This window comes from Linepithema humile, chromosome 5 (assembly GCF_040581485.1).
Source record: "Linepithema humile isolate Giens D197 chromosome 5, Lhum_UNIL_v1.0, whole genome shotgun sequence".
In the NCBI taxonomy this organism is placed as follows: Eukaryota; Metazoa; Arthropoda; class Insecta; order Hymenoptera; family Formicidae; genus Linepithema; species Linepithema humile.
In genome coordinates this window covers 30,645,091-30,664,586 of record NC_090132.1, presented here as the reverse complement: position 1 = coordinate 30,664,586, position 19,496 = coordinate 30,645,091, and the positions used below count along the sequence as shown (strand labels likewise).

Genomic DNA, 19,496 nt, shown 5'->3' with positions numbered 1-19,496 from the left:
AAAAGATTTCATGTAAGAATTAATACGCTTGCAACCCAAAAGAAATAAATTTAGTATTTCTGTTTTATTCGCGCTTTTCTTCTAAGATTTTTCAGGAATCCTTTTCTCACTCTTTCCAATAAAAATAATTTTCAATTTCATTCTCCACCAAATCCATTATCTCAAAAAATTCTCTCATAAGAAAATGACTTCTCAATCCATATTCTTCATCATTCAATATTTTACACAAAATTCATTGTCAGAGTATTCTAGAATTCTATTCTAATTTCATTCCTGCTGCGCTCACGTTCTCCTTTCTTAATGCCCTCAAAACCTCATCTCTTTTTCTCTCTCACGATCAGCGGAGAGGGTGGTAGGGGAAACAAATGCGCTCCGCACCCCCGCACCGTGACGCTCTAGCTGATAAGCCTTCGCGCTCGCGCTCGTTCATCGTGAATGGAAGCGCATGCGTGTCCTCCGGTCGCTCCCGATATGCGCAGCGTCCAAGCGTTTACGAAAACGGGGCTCCGACTGGGGGGGTCTCGCCGCGAAGAGCTCTCTTGCTTCCTCGCCGCCGTTTCCTCAGTGAAAATGCCGCCGCGATAGAGAGCCGCGCGTGCCGTGTGCTCTCCTCGGGCTCTCGTCGCGCCCTTGTGACAAGAGTCGACTGTCTTATCGAAGAAACTCCGGCGAGACAATTACTGTCCTGCTTACATACGCATTTTGCCCGCGATCTCGCCTCTATCTCCCGCTATCTCTTCTTGTCCACTCCAGTTTCTTCCTCCTCGCATCGCTTTCTCGATCCTTCTTATTCTTCTTTGGTCCTTATCACCGACCTTCTTCTGCCTCACCTCCCTCCCTCTTCCTTACACGCGTAGTGCGTATCGCGTGCGCACAGTTTGACAGCCGTGAGTGTCAGAGACCGGGATACTTTTCGCGCCTGCCGATATTGGACACTGTTTCCGGAGAACGGCGCTGTTAGACGTACAGGTGTATACAGGTGAGTCGCGAATCAAGTAATCATTCCGGAGAGAGTGATGACAAAGCGCGGTTTGCGGTCATGTCGAAGGCTTGAGAAGTGTGAAAAACCAGTCACGCTAAATCTCGATGGTCGCGCGAAAATCGGCGCCGACTATCGAGTCGTGGCGAACGCTCGCTCGTGCGTGCGTGCCTCATGTCGCGACCCATTTACCTGCGACGTGAATCGCGCGATCGTCGTCGGCTTGCATCCTATCCTCTCCGCGGCGCGCTGCCCTCCACGCTGTTATCGATTCCGGTATGAACGCGCCCTCCGTCGACAGGTATTTCTCTGTCTCGTACCTCTTCGCGCGAGTCTTGAATCTCGCGAATCCCGCGATTCGCATATATGTCGAATAGATGACATTTACCCACACGTGTAGATTTACGCAACACGTTTCAGCCACGCGCGAGATTTGGCTTACCAAGATTATTCAGCCGGTTATATTTTCACATTCATTGAATTATTGGATACCGGTAGAATTTCTTCGCCGGTTCTTTCCATATGTTTTTCACTAAACTAGCTATTGATTTAATTAACTATTATCAACAATAATGAAGAAATTCATTATGGCTAAAAACATTTAAAGTAGTACTCTTTTGTTTCAAACCAGTATCCAAAATAGTAATTTTTATTACTAAAAAATCTTAAATGACATTTTAATAGAGCATCGATGATTTTAGAACTGATATGTTTGATCTCAATGTATCTTTCAAGTGAATATTACTGGCTATTATAAGATGAATATTATTGGTTTTACGAATAATTTAAAATATAGATAATAATCGATTCAATCGGTATTAATATTATTAACATTAAAATGGAATCGGAGATTTCAAATAATTTTTTTAATAAATTTTAATGGATATTGACATAACATGAACAATAAAAATGTTAAAATTTTATTCATAGTTTGGAAGATTTCTTGTTATATTGGATAATTTTCTAGGCAAAGCAAATAATCATTTCAGTGCTACATTGAATACATTGTATGTCATATTCTTAATTTTTTATTTTTGTTATCGACGATTATTGATCGTACCGCTCGGTTGAGTTCTCGGAACGTATTCACGTAAGAGAAACTTTTTATAAATTTAAGAATCTTCGACCTCGTTTTATTCTTCATAAAAACGGTAAATTATCACGAAATCAGATACGTACTTGTGATAAGTTTAATGTCAGCATCAAAAAATACCACCTGTCAACTTTGTATAATGCGTGTATTTATTTAACGTTGCGACCGTGCTCTGTCACGAACTTCTCTACAAATTCTCATTAATTCAACTAGAATCCATAAAATTGTTATTAAAAAATTGCCTTTTGCTTAATATCTATTTTTATGACGATTGTAGACAGCCTCATTCGTCGCGATAATTATTGTTTCCGGTAACGACCTAGTTTCGTGACTGAGCACAGCGGTATAAAAATATAACTGTTTCTTGACCGTAAGCGGATGCTTACGTGAACGTGCTAAGATCACGTAGGACCGGATATTGCATGCTTCTTTTTGCTATGATTTCAAACGTAAAAGCTAGCCGCTTCTTCACGGTCATATAATTCTTGCTCTACGTCATTTTTTTTTATTTTATAATGTATTTATTCAATATCTTATAATACTTATTAATAATTTCAAATAAAATATTTTAATTGATTAGAGAAACTATTCTAAATTACAAGCAATTTCTAAAAATACATACGTACAAGCAATCTATAAATAAGGAAATTTGGAAATCATGTAAATTAATAGCACTTATTGTATGAAATATTAAAAAATTATACAACTTAATTCTGTAATAGAGAATAATTTATTATCTTAGCTAGGAATGTATATCGCAATGTGGAAATCGTTCACAGACTGCGCTGCATTAATAATTTGGGTTAACTAATTTTGAGACAACGGATTGCTACATCTCTTTTAGATTCTTCGTTTATAACGGAAAACAAAGTTGACTAAAATTAGCATTAACGGATTCAACCTATTTAAACAATTAACAATAACAAGATATTTGACTGCGAGGACCAGATTTATCATTTTATGAATGTAATATTTTTCAGTTGTCCATCATTCTTTTTTCATTAAAAACATCTTGATTTTTAAAGAAATAAATTTGTTTTACAATAAAACTTAAGCTATAATTTAATATTTTATGATATATTTTATTGTTTTTAAAATTATTTTAAAATGCAAAATTTTATTAGCCGAAGTAAGGTCTAGAAAATATGTCTAAAGGGACAGTCCACCATGTGTCCACTATCGTTAAATGTTAAGATACTACCTGAATCATGAAAATCGGTGCTAACTACATATATTCTTCATCGTGCGTCATTGTGAAACACAGAGGTATATAGTTTTGTGCAGCTCATAGGCCGAGGTCACGCTTAATGCCACACTTTCTGCATAAGATCGCGATTGACTTTTCCAACTCAATCGACTGGACCTAGCAAAACAAGATTCAGAAATCGAGCAAAATAGCAATCGTATTGCTTGTGTGATAATTCTCAATAGATCCAATCTGAAATCTGTCCTCTATGTTAAGTTCTTTATCAGATGTTGTTGGGATATTCACGATTCCTCAATGAATATCTCTTCGTTATCTTCTTCCTTGCAATTTTTTGATATTTAAGGTTTTTTTGTCAGCCGCAGAACTCTGCGGTCTTGTCGACCTTGATCTCATCAAGTGGCTTCGTGCATCGTTCGATATACCGAACGCGCGTCCTGATGCAACTTCTTTAAATGTTTCTTTTAAATCGAAATATTCTGGATTGTCTTTTGTTTTCATCTACATTTTTATCGCTTTCTGAAATTGTTATTTAAATAATAATAGGATATATGGATCCTTTATTGTAATAAAATTACTATTTTATGTGACAAATTAACTAAAAATTTTTCGCCGTGTCTGCAACATGTACTTTGACTATTTTCTCTATTGTGTAAAATCCATAATTACTTACGCATTGTTCGACAAACTAATAGAAACAAATTTCTCATTTTTCAGTAGTGTGCCTTTGTCTTTCTTTCATAGACAATGAAGGACTCTGCGATGCTAATTTGATTTTGTGAAAATTATTTTGCCATGACATATCGTCACATTGCCCGCATATATCGCTGCGGCGAGAATCGTTTCGGCTCTCTTGTAGACTATCGATCGCAGGTAGAACCGCGCGCCGGTGCGACGATGAGCATGGAAGCATGTCGTGTGAGCGAGGAAGTCAACAAATGTGAGGTCGCACATGAAAAGCAGGGACACAGGGTAGAATGTGGATATGTACCTGGCGGGATCAGGCCACCAGGTCGCACGTCAATGCAGTTGTCTGGACATTGGCTCTTTCGAAGTAACTACAGCTATTAACTTTTTCCTCGCAATGAATAAAGTATCGTTCTAATATGAAAATATTTCCACCTGTCCAACTGCAAATAATTTGTAACATAGAACCACATATTTTTACTGCATTACGTACATTACATAAACAATGCATAAAAAGTTAATATGAAGCGTATGAAAAATAGAAATTTTAATTTTTTAACATAAAAGCTTGAATTCAAAGAATTATATTCAGTATATTAATTTTGTAAACATTTGAAAAAAAATTTCGAACAATTTAAATCTTTTTAAATATTTGTTTCATGTGGTTATTAAATAGAATTATAAAACGTGAAAATATGTTATTATGAAGAAATTGAAATTGAGATAATAAGGAAGAACAACAAGTATTTCACCAAGCAATTCAGAGCATTTCGAAAAATGATTATTGAATTTTCTCATGTTATTTTCGTGACGTACGGCACTGCAGATGATAGTACTGTATAGAGTACTAGCAAAACATTGATTCCGCGATTATATACTATTCTTGCGCTTTCCACTTTTCTGGGGCATCTACACTGGTAATAATTGTGCAGGCGTAATACACTTATATAATTTTAAATCCATTATAAATTCCATTTCTACTTAATACATAACATTTGTAGCAGCAATATAAACTGGCAAAGATGTTATTTAATAAACTTGAATTTCGCCATTGTTACATTATTTAAAAAGATTTACACCGTTTTGTAAATAGTTTCGAAAGCATCAACAGTGAAAAGTAGATAAGCGGTAAAAAATGAACAAAATTATTTACAGCTATTACAGCTTAAATTTCCCATAGAACGTTATAGAATGTATCGTTATAATTGTGCTTATTATACAACTGTTCGACTTGCAACACTTTCGTTGGCTTTAATGCGCTTGTTACGTGCGCCTACCGGGAAATGATGTATTTGCATGCACTTCGAGACAGAGAGTTCGTGCGCCTTCATTTGAAACGAAGTCTCGTTGTATCGTTAAGCAAGATGCCTCCCACGTGCTAAGGAAAGGTGTGCATTAATTCTCGAATGCTTAGTAAGGGAAAGGAACTGATGGAAGTGTTACGAAAAGTTCTTCGAACCTAACCGAAGATGGTAGCAGAAGAAGGGCGTTATCTACCGCTACGTTTGCAAGTTAATAGGCGCGTTATTCGCAATGTTGCTTCGTTCAAGGTTGGCACTTTATCGTATTAGCATTCGCACGCGTTTCTCTTGATTAAACTCTTCGGATTTTCCAAACGGCAATCATTGTGGTATCATTACCGGTTGATAACTCGGTAAAAAAAAGAACGCTAATAAAATACAGAGAAATTTTTTAGTCCGAGATATCGTGGCAGTATAAATCACATGTTATAACGCTAATCTGTGTTCACACTGTTCTCTTAGCCATAAATTTATGTTTGTGATATTTATAATTTTTTTACCAACATATTTTTTATGCAAATTTTACGCGGAGAAAAACTTTGTTACTCTAATGTAAATCACATACTAGTAGGAAGTTGTTACATTTTTGTATTAAAAATTATATTTCACCGAATCGCAGTATACATAACACATTCTCGAAGTACGCGAAGTACTAGATTTTCCTACACTGATATTGATTACTTCAATGCGCGTCTGCATATGAATTAACAGCGCGTCGGCGTTCTCAATGCAGTTGAAGGCACGTTCCGGCACGTGGCGACCGGCACAATTATGTTCCATAACGAAGCAAACGATCGTTACCCTATGAACAATTGGTTCGTTGTCCTAGGCGAGAGCCGAAGAGCGTGAAGCGCGCCCTCGAAGGGATCAGCGGCGCATGCCGTTCTTTCAAAGGAACGAAGCTGTGAGCTCGCAGCTTTTATCGGGATTAAATTGCAAGATTAAATTATTGAAGCTGTTATCACATTTGCTTTAAACAATCTACATGTTTCTGTTAGATTTTACATTTGCTTGATTTAAGCAATAACTTATACTCGTATTAAATACTTTGAGCGTACTTTAAGTCCAAAATTGCAAATATCTATAGAATTACAACAACTATGCACTATTTCTAAATAAATGTTGTTTTTATTTTGTCGGTTGATTTATAATTGTTTTATAAACTCTATATTATTACAGATTTGCAAAATTATCTCAAATGCAATTAAATAGTGAAATTTTTAATAAGCATGGAATCAAATAAGTACTTTATATAATAATTTAATATCTTGAACGTTGTTTATAGCAAGATAATAGTATAAGATTATTTCGAATAAAGACCCCCTACTATAAAGTATCTCAACTGCGATACTTTTTTGTTTGCTACGTTGTCTAGTTTCAGATTACCGGCTTAGCTCAATAGGCGCCATTAGTTTTATCGGTGATAGCACGCACAAAATAGAAATGTCTCGATAGCATGAAAGGAAATCTTTGAATGAAACAGCGCATGATGACAAGTGATATGTAGCACCACTTTACAATGTTCCGTATAAAATCACCGTATGCTTGGCTGAAGCCCTTCCTCGGTATATCTTAAGTTTACATTTACTCAGACACTCCCTTTTGCCTGTAATCATGGTTTTAATATTGCCGGCCAATGACCGAGGAGTACTTTGTATTCGATAGCTATCATCATTATTAACTTCGGGAACTGTCGTCAGCTATCGTTATATCTTCTGTTCGTGTTCATATTTATTAAGTAGTTACGACTGAGTTGTCACGACAATCGTAATAAGACTGTGAGATTCTGTTGTAATTAGTCATCAGTTTGCGTTTCTACAAGTAATTATCCAAAAGCTCATATATTTAACTGTTTCATAATGAAATATTAAATTGCTTAAAAATATGTGTACATTTGTACGATGTTCTTAATATTTTGAAAAAATATCTCTATTATATAATTGAAATAAGTTTCTTTAATGTGAAACATCTTATCTTACTCATTCATTCCGTATCGTTCCCTTATCTTGGTGCAATGTCACGTTTTGCGTCTCTCCAAGACGCTATTTTGAAAAGATATATTTGGATCTTCACGATTGTATCATCTCTACAAAAAAAGACTCTTAATATACTCTTGTGACGCTACATCAGTTAAAAAAAAATTAGCATTAGTTGCACAATCTTAACGGCGTTAAGCATTAGTACTTAAATTACACTACTTATCTACTTATCTTTTTAATTCAAAAGCTTCAGCACTTTATATGATACTCTTGCTGATGTAGTAAATTTCTTCTAAAAATGCGATATGAATAAAAATAGATTCCTCAATTAATAAAAATAATGCGATGAATATTCTACACTTTTTTTCATTAACAGATTTTTTTGTGTCAATTATATAGTCATTTATTTATATATTTGCAGTATATATATATATATATATATATATATATATATATATATATATACAATATAATGGAAAACAGGATGCAATATTTCACACCGATCTCTCTTCGAAATGATGCATCGATACGGTGGATGCACTCAACGTTTGTGTGATAATTTCAGATTGACCGCAACGTGATGCAATTTATACGTGACATTTATTTTGCGGTCGTCCCAGTCACATTACCGTGGCAAAAGACACGGGTATCCGTCGCGCGCTGCAATGCAGGTGACTCTAGTTGTTAGAGTTTCAGTAGGTCGATTCTCAAAACGTGAAATGCGATAACTCTCTTTCTATAATGACATATCAAACGATATAGATTTAAACCAGATTTAGCAGACCTAACAGCACTTTCTGACTACCTTTGTAACTGCTCTCTAAAAAGCAAAACAATTGTTCGGCATATTATGATTGTGAAGTTAGTGTGAAAACGTTGCGTGTTTTCGATACAAAACTCTACATGTCGAACGCAATATTGCGAGTGAACAGTGCTTGTCGCAATTTTTGATTGGCTTCGTTATCGTTTTCACAAGGGAGAGTGCACCCTTTTGTTACCCGAGTTTCGCAAAAACTAGCATGGGCTTCCAGGACAGCACCTACACCTACGTACATCGTTCGCTTACGTGTTTACGTAACGAAAGGCGTTCTCATATTGCCGCCTAATCGTAAGAGCGTGACGGAAACCGCGTTGGGTGACTGTCTGTCTTTTTCCCCTTCCTCTTCTTGAATAGTTTCGAATATTTCTCGCACAGGTTTAACGAATCATCAATAAATCAATATTATATACAAGCTGATATATAGAGCACGTAATGTAAATTGCTAATATTTTTACTATAATAATAAAACGCGATATTTACAACATTTTCTTCGAAAGTTTACGATTGCGCGATATGTTTGATGATAAATTTTTTCCTCGTGGATAAAGATATCTCCGATACATCCATATCTCTCAGCATATCGTATATTCCAATGTGTATCGCTTCTACCAATCGGAAGTTATAAATATAATTGAAGAATAATATTTATGACGTATTAATTCTATATGCAATGAGTAGCGAGAGAAAACAGCGAAAGTGGAATACAAACGACTAGAATGCTAAGAGAGAAGGAAAATGGTTCATAATGTACATCTAAAATTCATAAAATGATAATTATTAATTCTTGAGAAAAATATGAACACAGAAATGATTAAACATATTAAATTAGGAATTGAATAGCTCTTGTGGAATAAAATAAACACGTGTGGATATCGATGCATTTGAAGTACATTATTCTATATAGCTCTGATTAAACGAGCTCGACACGGGGATATGAAAATGTGAATCAAGCTTTACGTTTAAATCCGCTATATCGATCCAATAATACGATAAAGTGGGATTTAGTGCCACAGATTTATACAGAAACATATATACATCGCACCAAAGAGAATGTACGCTGCATGATATCGAATGCATGTTGCACTTTATAACGCAAAGGGCCCTCATCCGCAAATTTATGGCACACGGATGCATTCAAAGCATGAATCTAATTCTTAGCTTGCACTTTGTAGTGCGAGAGAGAGGGGGGGGGGGAGAGAAAGAGAAAGAGAAAGAGAGAGAGAAAGAGAGAGTAAAACGTGTCTCGCTTTTATGATGAATAACATTTGGCGTGTAACGCAAAAGTGTTCCGTGAAGCACTGACTTTGTTGGCGCTCGACCCGGTATTACGCAAATACGCTGTCTCCGCTGAATATTATACGGTAAAGGCGCGCGCGGGACGAAACTGAATAATAAAGATACCTTCGACTTGAATGTCTAAACAGATCTATTGTCGTGAACTCAAGGCCGCGCTGACGTAGCCGAATTTGTTAAAATCATACCTAGCGAAAACATTTACGCTTCGTTACTTTCATTAAGCGCGCGCGACTAGCTGCGGACTTATCGCAAGATTAACTCGTTTTCCTTCTTGCATAATATTGCGATAGTTCACAGATATATTTGAGTTACCCTCCGATGGGCATGATTCACATTAAATGATCTTATTACCATGTGTTTTTGAAACTGGCATTCATGTTGTTGACGTTTAAACGTTACCGTTTGAATGAAGAAAATATTATTTTTCTTGTCATTATGAAATGCGTTCCTTTATTATGATAATCGTACATTTAAAATTCTTTTTATTATTATACGTATTTATATTCAATTGTGAGTTTGAATACTTATATTTCTTTGTACTTATATTTCTTTGTACATTTAACAAAATGTATATTTAACAAATAGATAATGTATTCGTTATAATAAAAAAAAGCATTGTGTGTATATAGCACATTGCAGCACGCGATATGTTTTGAAAGAATTGGAACTCCGAAACTTTCTGGCCAAATTTTTTGTTCCATTTATCTCACTGACTTTTCTTCACGAAGATTGAGAAAACTCAATAAAAGATGCCCGAATAAAATTGCTTCGCTTGAGACAACGCCGCTTTTGGCATTGCGTACCGTATGGAAATTTGAGAAGCTTTCTCGAGAAAACTCCGTCATCGCAAACTATCGAAAGATCACCTTTAAGCAGTTATATATTTCATCCTGACTATATGGACGGCTTTACGGCTGAATTTTTATTTCTTCACGTCGATATAATGGGCGTCATCATCATATTTTACATTATCATAAATAATATGCCATAAAATAATGAACGTTTTTTTTGCATGATTGCTTTACTACGAATAAAATGTGTTAAAGTCAACCTTGGATAATAATCTGTATGAATTTGATGAAACAAATTCAAACATCGATTAAAAAATGTGCTTTTTATTAAAGAAAAAATTTATATGACACGCGACATAAGAAAAAAAATTTCTCCATATTTGTCATACTTAGGGTGGAACGCAAATAGATTCTTCAGTTGATATAAAAAGCTTGATGGGGTCCATAAATATTTACAGCACATCGAGCGTTACGTTTCCGTTCGTCTCTTCGTTGCTTCCTTCTGCGTCGCAGTTTTCAACTAACGCTTTAACGCTTATTTATTTATCTAGTGCAATTAAAACAACCACAATATAATCTACCACGCGGACGTCAACTGTAAACGTACATTTCCCGGAGATCTCGTCTATTAAACCGCGCGATGCAAACTTTGAGTAAATAATTAATTGTCTGCATTAAAAAATTGCATAAAAATACGGAGAAGTGCAATGGAAAAATTGTCTCTTTAAATTTCAAGAACTTACGAAAATTGGTTATTTTAAAAATTTTATTATAAATTATCGATTATGAATAGCTTTTACACTTTTTCACATGGATAATTCAGGAGCAAATTAAATGTTAATAAAAAGATTACGCATTATTTTTATTTTTATCATAAATTTTATTTCAATTCAAACTATTTATACGAAAAATTCTTAATCATATTCTGAATGTAAAACGTCTTTAAAAGTCAGTCAGTTGTTACAGAACAGTTTCTTGCTATGCAATCGTTGCTATGAAGCTTTTTGTTTATTTCAACGCCATAATAATATATTGATTTGCAACCGCTAGAGGACGTCGATCGGTAAAACTGTTTCTCGTAAGTGAAAAACAAAACGGGGGCAATTAAAACTGATTTCCGAAACCATTTCTCCATAACTTACTTGGCGCGGAGGCTACCGTGATCATGAAGGCGGTTCCTCCTGGGCGAGGCCTTACCATTGCACTGCGGTGAGGCTGACCCTTGCGAATACTCCTCACGTGGGTATGTCGAGCGCATAATTTTTGATAGTCGGGATCTGCGTACGCGCTGTCCCGGATACACGAAACCAAAAAATAAAGTGGAAAAAAATTTTTTTTTACACTTTTTAGAAATGTTGCAAATAGTACAAGTTTATATAATAATTTTATAATTTTTACATTTTTCTCTCTAAAAAATATCGAACCTGCTTTTATATATATTTACAAAATTTATATTTATAATTATATAAAAATATATATTAACTTTATTTTGGTGTAAAATAATTATTTCAACATTAATTTAATCAATCAATATTACTAATTTTTAGAAGAAAAAAGTAATAGTTATATTGAGAATTGCATTATTATTATTTTTACAATTTTATACTCTGTTGTTATATTTTGTTGAATTGTATGCTAATACTTTCGGAAATGTTTTATTAAATATCTTGAGTTCAGCTTGAGTTCTGGTGCTGTTAAATACGTCATGAGAGAGACACGTATAGAAGTATATCTCTGGAGGATCAAAATGAATGAAACCGAGGGGAATTTAAAAGTAAAGTTGACATTACATTGTGAGCCTCATGCATATGTACATATAAAAGAGTTGTATCTTAAACTTACCATCATTTGGGTACAGATTTTTTCCATATTTCGAGCAGTATATAAAAAGCTTAACTTATTCAATTCTGTTTTGTTTTGTAATTGCTTCGTGATAAAAATTTTATTAAAAATAGAAAAATATGGTTTGATTGTTAATTTGCATTTCTAAACTTTTATTTGCAAAACTTTGTGATCTTTAAATTTTTCTTTGATAATTCAAACTATTGATAGCCTGATATTCAAGCAATTGTCAATCTTCTCAATTTATTCTTTATTCTATCTTCAAACAATTAATTATGAAGCACTCAGAGCGTGACATCATGATAGGACATAAATTTCGTAGGTAATTTGTTGAAAAATATCCTGCAGTTTAATCTAGACGTATGTATAAATAATGTGTAATAATGAAATTACTCTAAGTTGATTTTGTAACATATTTCATCCCGACATTTTTCTAGCGAGATTTATGACAAAATTCCTGGCAGATAAGATCGATATGTATAAAAATGAGATGACCGGGAAACGTGCATGCGTGACGATAAACTATTATATTTAAATCGTACCGAAACGACCTGTGACTAATTTTCTTTCGAGATTGAAATATGCATACATATATATTGGATATTGGTTTTTCAATAAAGGAAATCGTAAAACTTTGCGTTTGTTGAAATTGTGTCATTTGCGGTGAATACTTGCTTGTTTGTTTTCTGTTTCAAAATTTACTAGCGTTACATTTTGCCTCTAGCTTTCACATATTGCTTGTATTGAAAGTGTTACATGTATTTGGCAAACATATTATTTTTTTTATTTGTTTTATTTTTCATTTACATTACATATTTTTTCAGTTAAAATCGTATTATTGATAAGATATACATGCTGTCAGTGAAGCAAATGCTGAATGGCTAGTTCCGAAACGAGATCTAAAGATACCGTGCCAATCTTAGCACGGAGGTATGTAGCTACGTTTATTCTCTTTCAATTTTCCACTACAGTCTATTAAAACTGGGTTAGTAGTGTCTACATCTATCGACCCGATTGTAATTCGGATGTCTTTACTATTTAATCGAATCTATATTATGAAAATCAATAAGGAAGACATTATTAGTTGTTCTCTTATTGAAGTAAATGTTATAATAAAAATCACATTTTCACAAAATTTTGTGTAACGAGTCGTGGTCATCAAATAATTTAGTTTAATTTATTGTAGAGAGAAAAACAAATTCTTTACAAATTTGTATTTTTTTGTGGGAAAAGTTTTGATAAACATAAATGTTAAAGTTTGTAATTCAAAAATGGCGAAATTTTGACGGAAACTTAGCTACTGGTCTTCATTATGCAAATCTATTTTCTTCTTACACGTGCCGACAAATCTGTCGTAACGCGGCGCGTATTGATTTTCGGAGCGGGTGGATGTTGCGTGATCCTCGAGAGGAGGCTATATCAGGCGACTCCTACTACCTAGTACTTTTTTCGTACCTTTTTTTCATTTTGCTACTATCCTTTGATCGTAATGTAAAACACGCGCTTTCTCCTGGTCGTTGATGAAACTTTGAATATTCTAGAATCGCGTTGAGTCTCACGCTATTATATTATACGGTGGGGGAGCGTATTTATCTTTGAAAAGTATACATCAATATTTTTGTCTTTTTCCTTCTCTAAAATTAATGTCTAATGATCTTTTTTAACTATGATAAATTGAGGTTCTTTATGTAAAAGATTACGAATGCTTTCTGAAATTTTGCAAGAAATTATAATAATTGTCGACAATCTCCGAATTACACAAAGCATCGATCCTAACTAAGGATTCTAAATGTGTCAAGATTAATATAAATTAAGGCGAACAAATGACTAGACAATTGGAAATTTGATTATTATTTTAAAGATAGTTTGCCCTGTCGGAGCAAGTCATTAATTTTCTTGCGGTTTTCTGACGTCAATTTCACTCGTACGTGCTATGTACGAAGAATCATTATTTGATAAAAGTGTCACATAAAAATATTTAAAAAATATTTGAAACGTAAAAAATAATATAATTTATACAAAATAAATAGTTAAAAAACAATAGTATTTTTCTGTTTTTTGATCTATCTTTATGAAAAGAATAATAAATGTTTGCATGAAATGAATGTCTAGCCTTTTGTTTTATCAGACTTTAAGCCGGCTCTGCAATCATATCTTGTGGTTTGCATGAATTTGCGGTTTCATCCTTGTCTACTACAGTTCTTAGTAGTACTATAAAACTATCGTGAATACTGGTATATATAGGGTGCTTTATTTTAATGTTCATAGCGATGCGCTTACGTAAATTAAAATGAACTAAAATTTTGAATATATCCTTATTTTTTCTAAAAAAATTTTTTAATCTAATTATTTCAAAAACATTATTACATGGCAAAAATCTTTTGCACGTGTTTGCTTTGCTGCAGCACCTTCTTTCATATCGCATTAAATTCTTGTTATAGCTTTTCAAATAACAGACGGAATAAAATTTAGATAAAATTTGCGATTTTAATTTATTATTAAAAATAAAGAAAAATTTGATCAATATGAGCATTAATGAGATGAAAATAATTACGCGAAATGAATTTATATTGTATGCAATATGTATCAAATAAAATAATGTGATTGATGAATCAAATGAAAATGCATTTCACGCAGCTCTTTGTAAATTCTCATGTACTTATTCCTAAATTAAGATAAAAATACAATTACAAATTCTTTCAAATTTGCATTAAAATTTATATATATATGGTGTATATAGAAAATTAGATAAAAGAAATATTCAATTAAAGTATAAAGCATAAATATCATTAAAAAAAGACGGTTTAACCGTAAAACTATCACGATTTATTTTGTCATTCAAGAGAGAATGCTACATAGTTTTTCTTGAAAGCACATGCGGTCTTAAAGAACTCTCGAGTGTAAGTGTGCTGTCTGAGATGGTATTTTTTTTCGTCATCATGAAGCATCTTCTCTTCGGGGGTTACCGGCCCTACTTAAGAAAACGAGTTAGTGAGTGCGGCAACCTGGCAAAGATTAGCCAGATCTATATATATGCCAAGCAAAAATACGGATACCTAAAAATCTTATTAATCTCTCTCTCTCTCTCTCTCTCTAGTTATCTTCTTTCAAAAATTATTTTTATTTAACTACATTTATATGTCTGTGTGTGTATCTTCAATAAGGATGGATTTTTAAATTATTATTATCTTAGATTACATAGAATATAAGGCTCTGGTGATTTTAAATCAAATAGGATCAATAAGAAGCATAAAGAGCCAAAATGCTAGGTCTACGTGCGAAGGTTATAATATATTCAAGTAACAATAAGTTATTTTTACTTATTGTTACATTGAAGAAGGCCTGATGGCAGGCCAAAACGTCTGTAAATACTTTTAAAGAATATATTATAACCTTCGCACGTAAACCTAGCATTTTGGCTCTTTATGCTTCTTATTGATCCTATTTGATTTATTATCTTAGACATCTAACAATTTTTAGCTCAATTTTATTTAACAGTTTTGTTAAATAAAAAATACTAAAGTTGTACCGAATTAAAAGATATAATTAAAGAGTATTTTAATTCGATATGTTGTAATATATTCACCGGTATAAAATTCGATCGAATTTTGTGCTGGTGAGTATATAAATAACAAAGAAAAACGCGAAAGCTTTAATATTATAATAAGAAATAATTTGTTATTTCTTTATGCGATAGATTTGCAACGTGTACAAGGCGTTAATAAGCAGACAATGCAAGGTGTGTACACTATGTTATAGGCAACCGTTCATTACTTATGACACGGTGCAGATAGGTTTGATCATAGTCAGGCGTTGTAGTGATAAAGATACGACTCGAATACAAGGTTGTTGAACTTCATTCACGCGTCTTGCTTTGTTGCCAGTTCTTGCAGTAACTTTGTTGACCAAACGGTTTGTTCGCAATTATTTCATAATGTTGTTCTATAAATATTTCAAACTTCTTATATAATTAAAGATTTGTTAAAAAGATTTCTTACCGTAAGTAATTAAATAACATTTCCTTTGGTATCATGGATAGTAGCACTATCGATCAATAGATGGCCTGCATTCACAATACGTGTGCTTTATAAAGAAAAGACTCTTAGCGCAGCATATAAGTCAGTGGTGAATAATTTGTGGTGGCATTTCCGGGGTGGATTAAAACTGGGTTAATTTTGCTAAGTTTAGATTTCGATGCTGTGAACAAAAAACTGATGATATTTATAAAAACTGATGATATTTATTTGTAACGACGTTTGTATACAACGACAATTACGGCAAAAAAAATTTTTTTTGTATACTTATAAGATTGAATTTATTTTTACTTCTTTTAGTAATATTAGTTAGTAAATATCAATGGTGCTAATTATCGTAAAAAATGAAATATTGATTAACATAAAATTGCAAAGTTTTGAAAACTTAAAATGTTAAACATTTTCAAACTTTATACAAGCAAAAATATTTTGTGATAATAAAATAAGAAATAATTTATTATTGTAGCAAAATAATTTGTAGATTTGATCGAATTATTTTCAGTAAACAAAATTAGCATTCTTAATAAATCTTTTCATCAGCCATATAATAACAGGCAAGATTTTTGTTGGTCAAAAAGCTTTACTATGTCAACTTTATCTTCCTGTCTGCCTGTATCTATGTTGTGTGTTCGTTAATTTTTAGCCATATACATATACATACTTGTTCGATTTCAAGATCATTTTTCACTTTCACGGCGATATAGTGCAGGCTTTCTCACTGTCACTAATTTTTATGACGCATTTGCAATTTATTCTTCCTGCTTTTTGTATACGCTGTGAGTAATATTATTATAATTAATACAGTTGCTCACTCTTACTGATGAGTAATCACGTAATGTAAGAGCAGTGATCTATGATTCATCTGCTTCAGCATACTTTTACCATCGTTCATTTGCAGTATTTTTCATGAATACAGTATGACAAAATATTATTGCTCAAAAAAGGTTTATCATTGCTTAAAAAAGAAACAGGTTTAGGGTGAAACAATATAATAGCATCTTTTGATTAGAATGGACATGGTTAACATGATCAGACAACGTTTCTTTTACCGTCTGATTATTGTGTAGCTCTCTGTAACAGAAACAATGCTAACGTTGTGGTTCAATGGTGACATTGATTGCTTCTTCGTCGCTTCTCATAACGGCGATTTTATATGTCGCGCCGTCGTCGGGCCGCGCCCATCCGACCATTTTGTATCGTTATATACATATGATACTCACACACAAATACCCCTGTAGTATTTTTTTAAAAATATTTTTATTTATTTACTACTTAATGACTCTTTACTCTTTCTTATTTCATAAAACTGACATTTTTATTTAAGACGCTCAAAGTCTATTTGTTGAATTTATGTACAGTTATTATACCTTAGATATATATATATCTTTTATGTCGATTTATTATGTTCAATAATTTTTTAAACAAAAGTTTGCTTTTATTGACAAGTAAATATGTAATCTAAAAGGATCTATTAAAATTATAGTGAGGCATATAATAAGATTAATAAGTTTACAATGTTTTTAATGTTTGTATAATTATTTATAATTTATGTAACATTTTCATCTTTATTTAATTTCTCAGTTTTGACTAAAAGATAAACAGCCGTGACAATATTATCAATGTTATTATATACTTTGCTTCGTATTCTGGAATATATGTAAATAATTGCATAGATCGGTAAGCATGCATAGCATCAAAAAAAGTATAAGCTTCATACCGCATAACTCATAGTGGTAATTTACAATATAATAATGCAGCATGATAATAAATTGTTACATTAATCCATCAATATTTTATCAAACGCGGAATGCTTTGATAGCATTCTCTTGCGTCATTGATAAAGGTACGTACAGCTGGTTGGACATCTTTAACATATGATGTTTCAAAACATGTCCCTACATTCGATAAAGTTGAAAGGAGATGAAGTATCTTGGAAAGAACATCCTCAATTGCGGAACCTAGCTTACCGCCGAACAATTCCTGGAATTTCTAAAAAAATGCGTGTGCTAAGTACGTTAGGAATTTGGTACAATTTTTCTGACATTCATAATTCGATAAATTGTAGCAAAATTTTTAATTTCTTAGAATGCAAAAGCGTTTCCAATATTTTTAATGAAAAATATATACAAAAAATTTTTAAATTATGACAAAAATTACTTAAAACACTTACCTTAAAGAGATCCGGAAATGCAGTGACAATATTTCCGGAATGTTGCGCTAGAATCTCTTGTATTTTCTCTGTTATATTCTTTTGCAGATCGCTTATCAATTTTACTACTACTTGAATTTCAGTATCGACTGCTTGTATTTCGCTTGATAAGCAAGATTTCAAAATCGATGTCAATTTAGTAAAAATCGTACGTCCTTCATTGTACAACTTGACGCACGTTAAAATACTAGCTTGTTTTACAAATCCTTCATTCTCATTGTTCAGCTGTCACATCATAAATTTTTAAAAGAATATTTACCTATAGTATCTATGCTTATCAGCATCGACTTATCATTAAATATTACCGTAATATTTCTATTTTTACCACTTCAACTTTTTTAATACATAAAAACCAAATTGGAGATTAAATGTAACTATTACAGTCAAAAAATATAATTTAAATTGTCATTAAATAAAAAAACAAATATCTACCTTCGCGAATTTAATTTAGAAAAGTGCCTAATATATAAAAAACATTATTTTATTTATATTAATAATTACCTGTGCACATGGAGTTACAACTATATATTATTAAACATTAAATAATCAAGAAATATAGTTTAATGATACAATTTGCTCTATTTACCTCGTTTCTTTCGGTAACTAAATCGGACGCATCGTTTCCAATATTTTGTAGACTTTTAATTCCATTTGTTATTGGATTTTGAAACCCACCCGGCCATTGTTTTTGCACATTATTTAGTAAGGAACCTAGCGGTTTACCAAGAAGGTTAGCTTGTATTCCTTCAAAGTTGATCTAAAATAAAACAAATATAATATAATATAAACAAATATAATAAAACAAGTGTATTAACAAAATACGTCATAAATATAGCATTCTTTTAGATTAGAATTATTGTTAACTTTTATATAAATAAATTGTAAAAAAAAATATTAAATAAAATTTTAATCAGAAATTAAAAATATTTAACATGCGTATTTTATTTATTTTCAAACGGTTACGTGTAAATTGTTTTATAAATTTAAAGATTGAGATATACTTACGGAAACAGCTAGAATAATACAACTTATCGCGGCAATTTTTGACATTGTTGTTCGAATTCTATTACTCGCTGCAGTTTCTACAAAAAATACTTCTTCTTAACAGTCAAAACTCGTCTTTATATAATATATCCACCACCAATCTTTCTGACGTATTGTCAAGATATGCAAATTAACTTGTCAAACTCTGTACGCTTATATCAGTATGCAATTGCTCTAATGAGCGTAAAAAATGATAGCAACGAACAAAATACATTAT

General features: G+C 32.6%; 1 protein-coding gene, 1 long non-coding RNA gene and 1 other non-coding gene across 3 annotated transcripts in view; 2 read left to right on the top strand and 1 right to left on the bottom strand.

The window, feature by feature from the left end:
* Window positions 1-457: 457 nt before the first annotated feature.
* numb (NUMB endocytic adaptor protein) overlaps window positions 458-19,496 on the top strand; it is a 53,622-nt gene continuing 34,583 nt past the window's right edge. The window contains exon 1 of the mRNA XM_012373625.2: window positions 458-979. The gene's annotated coding sequence lies outside the window, so the exon portion shown is untranslated. The remainder of the gene's footprint in view (window positions 980-19,496) is intronic.
* LOC137000290 (U1 spliceosomal RNA) lies at window positions 11,285-11,448 on the top strand. Its single transcript, XR_010890582.1, has one exon. It is a non-coding gene; the product is annotated as a U1 spliceosomal RNA (small nuclear RNA).
* Window positions 17,531-19,396, bottom strand: LOC105676041 (uncharacterized). Its single transcript, XR_010890289.1, has 4 exons — window positions 19,241-19,396; window positions 18,822-18,992; window positions 18,197-18,460; window positions 17,531-18,015 (listed from the first exon to the last, which is right to left on the bottom strand). It is a non-coding gene; the product is annotated as an uncharacterized lncRNA (long non-coding RNA).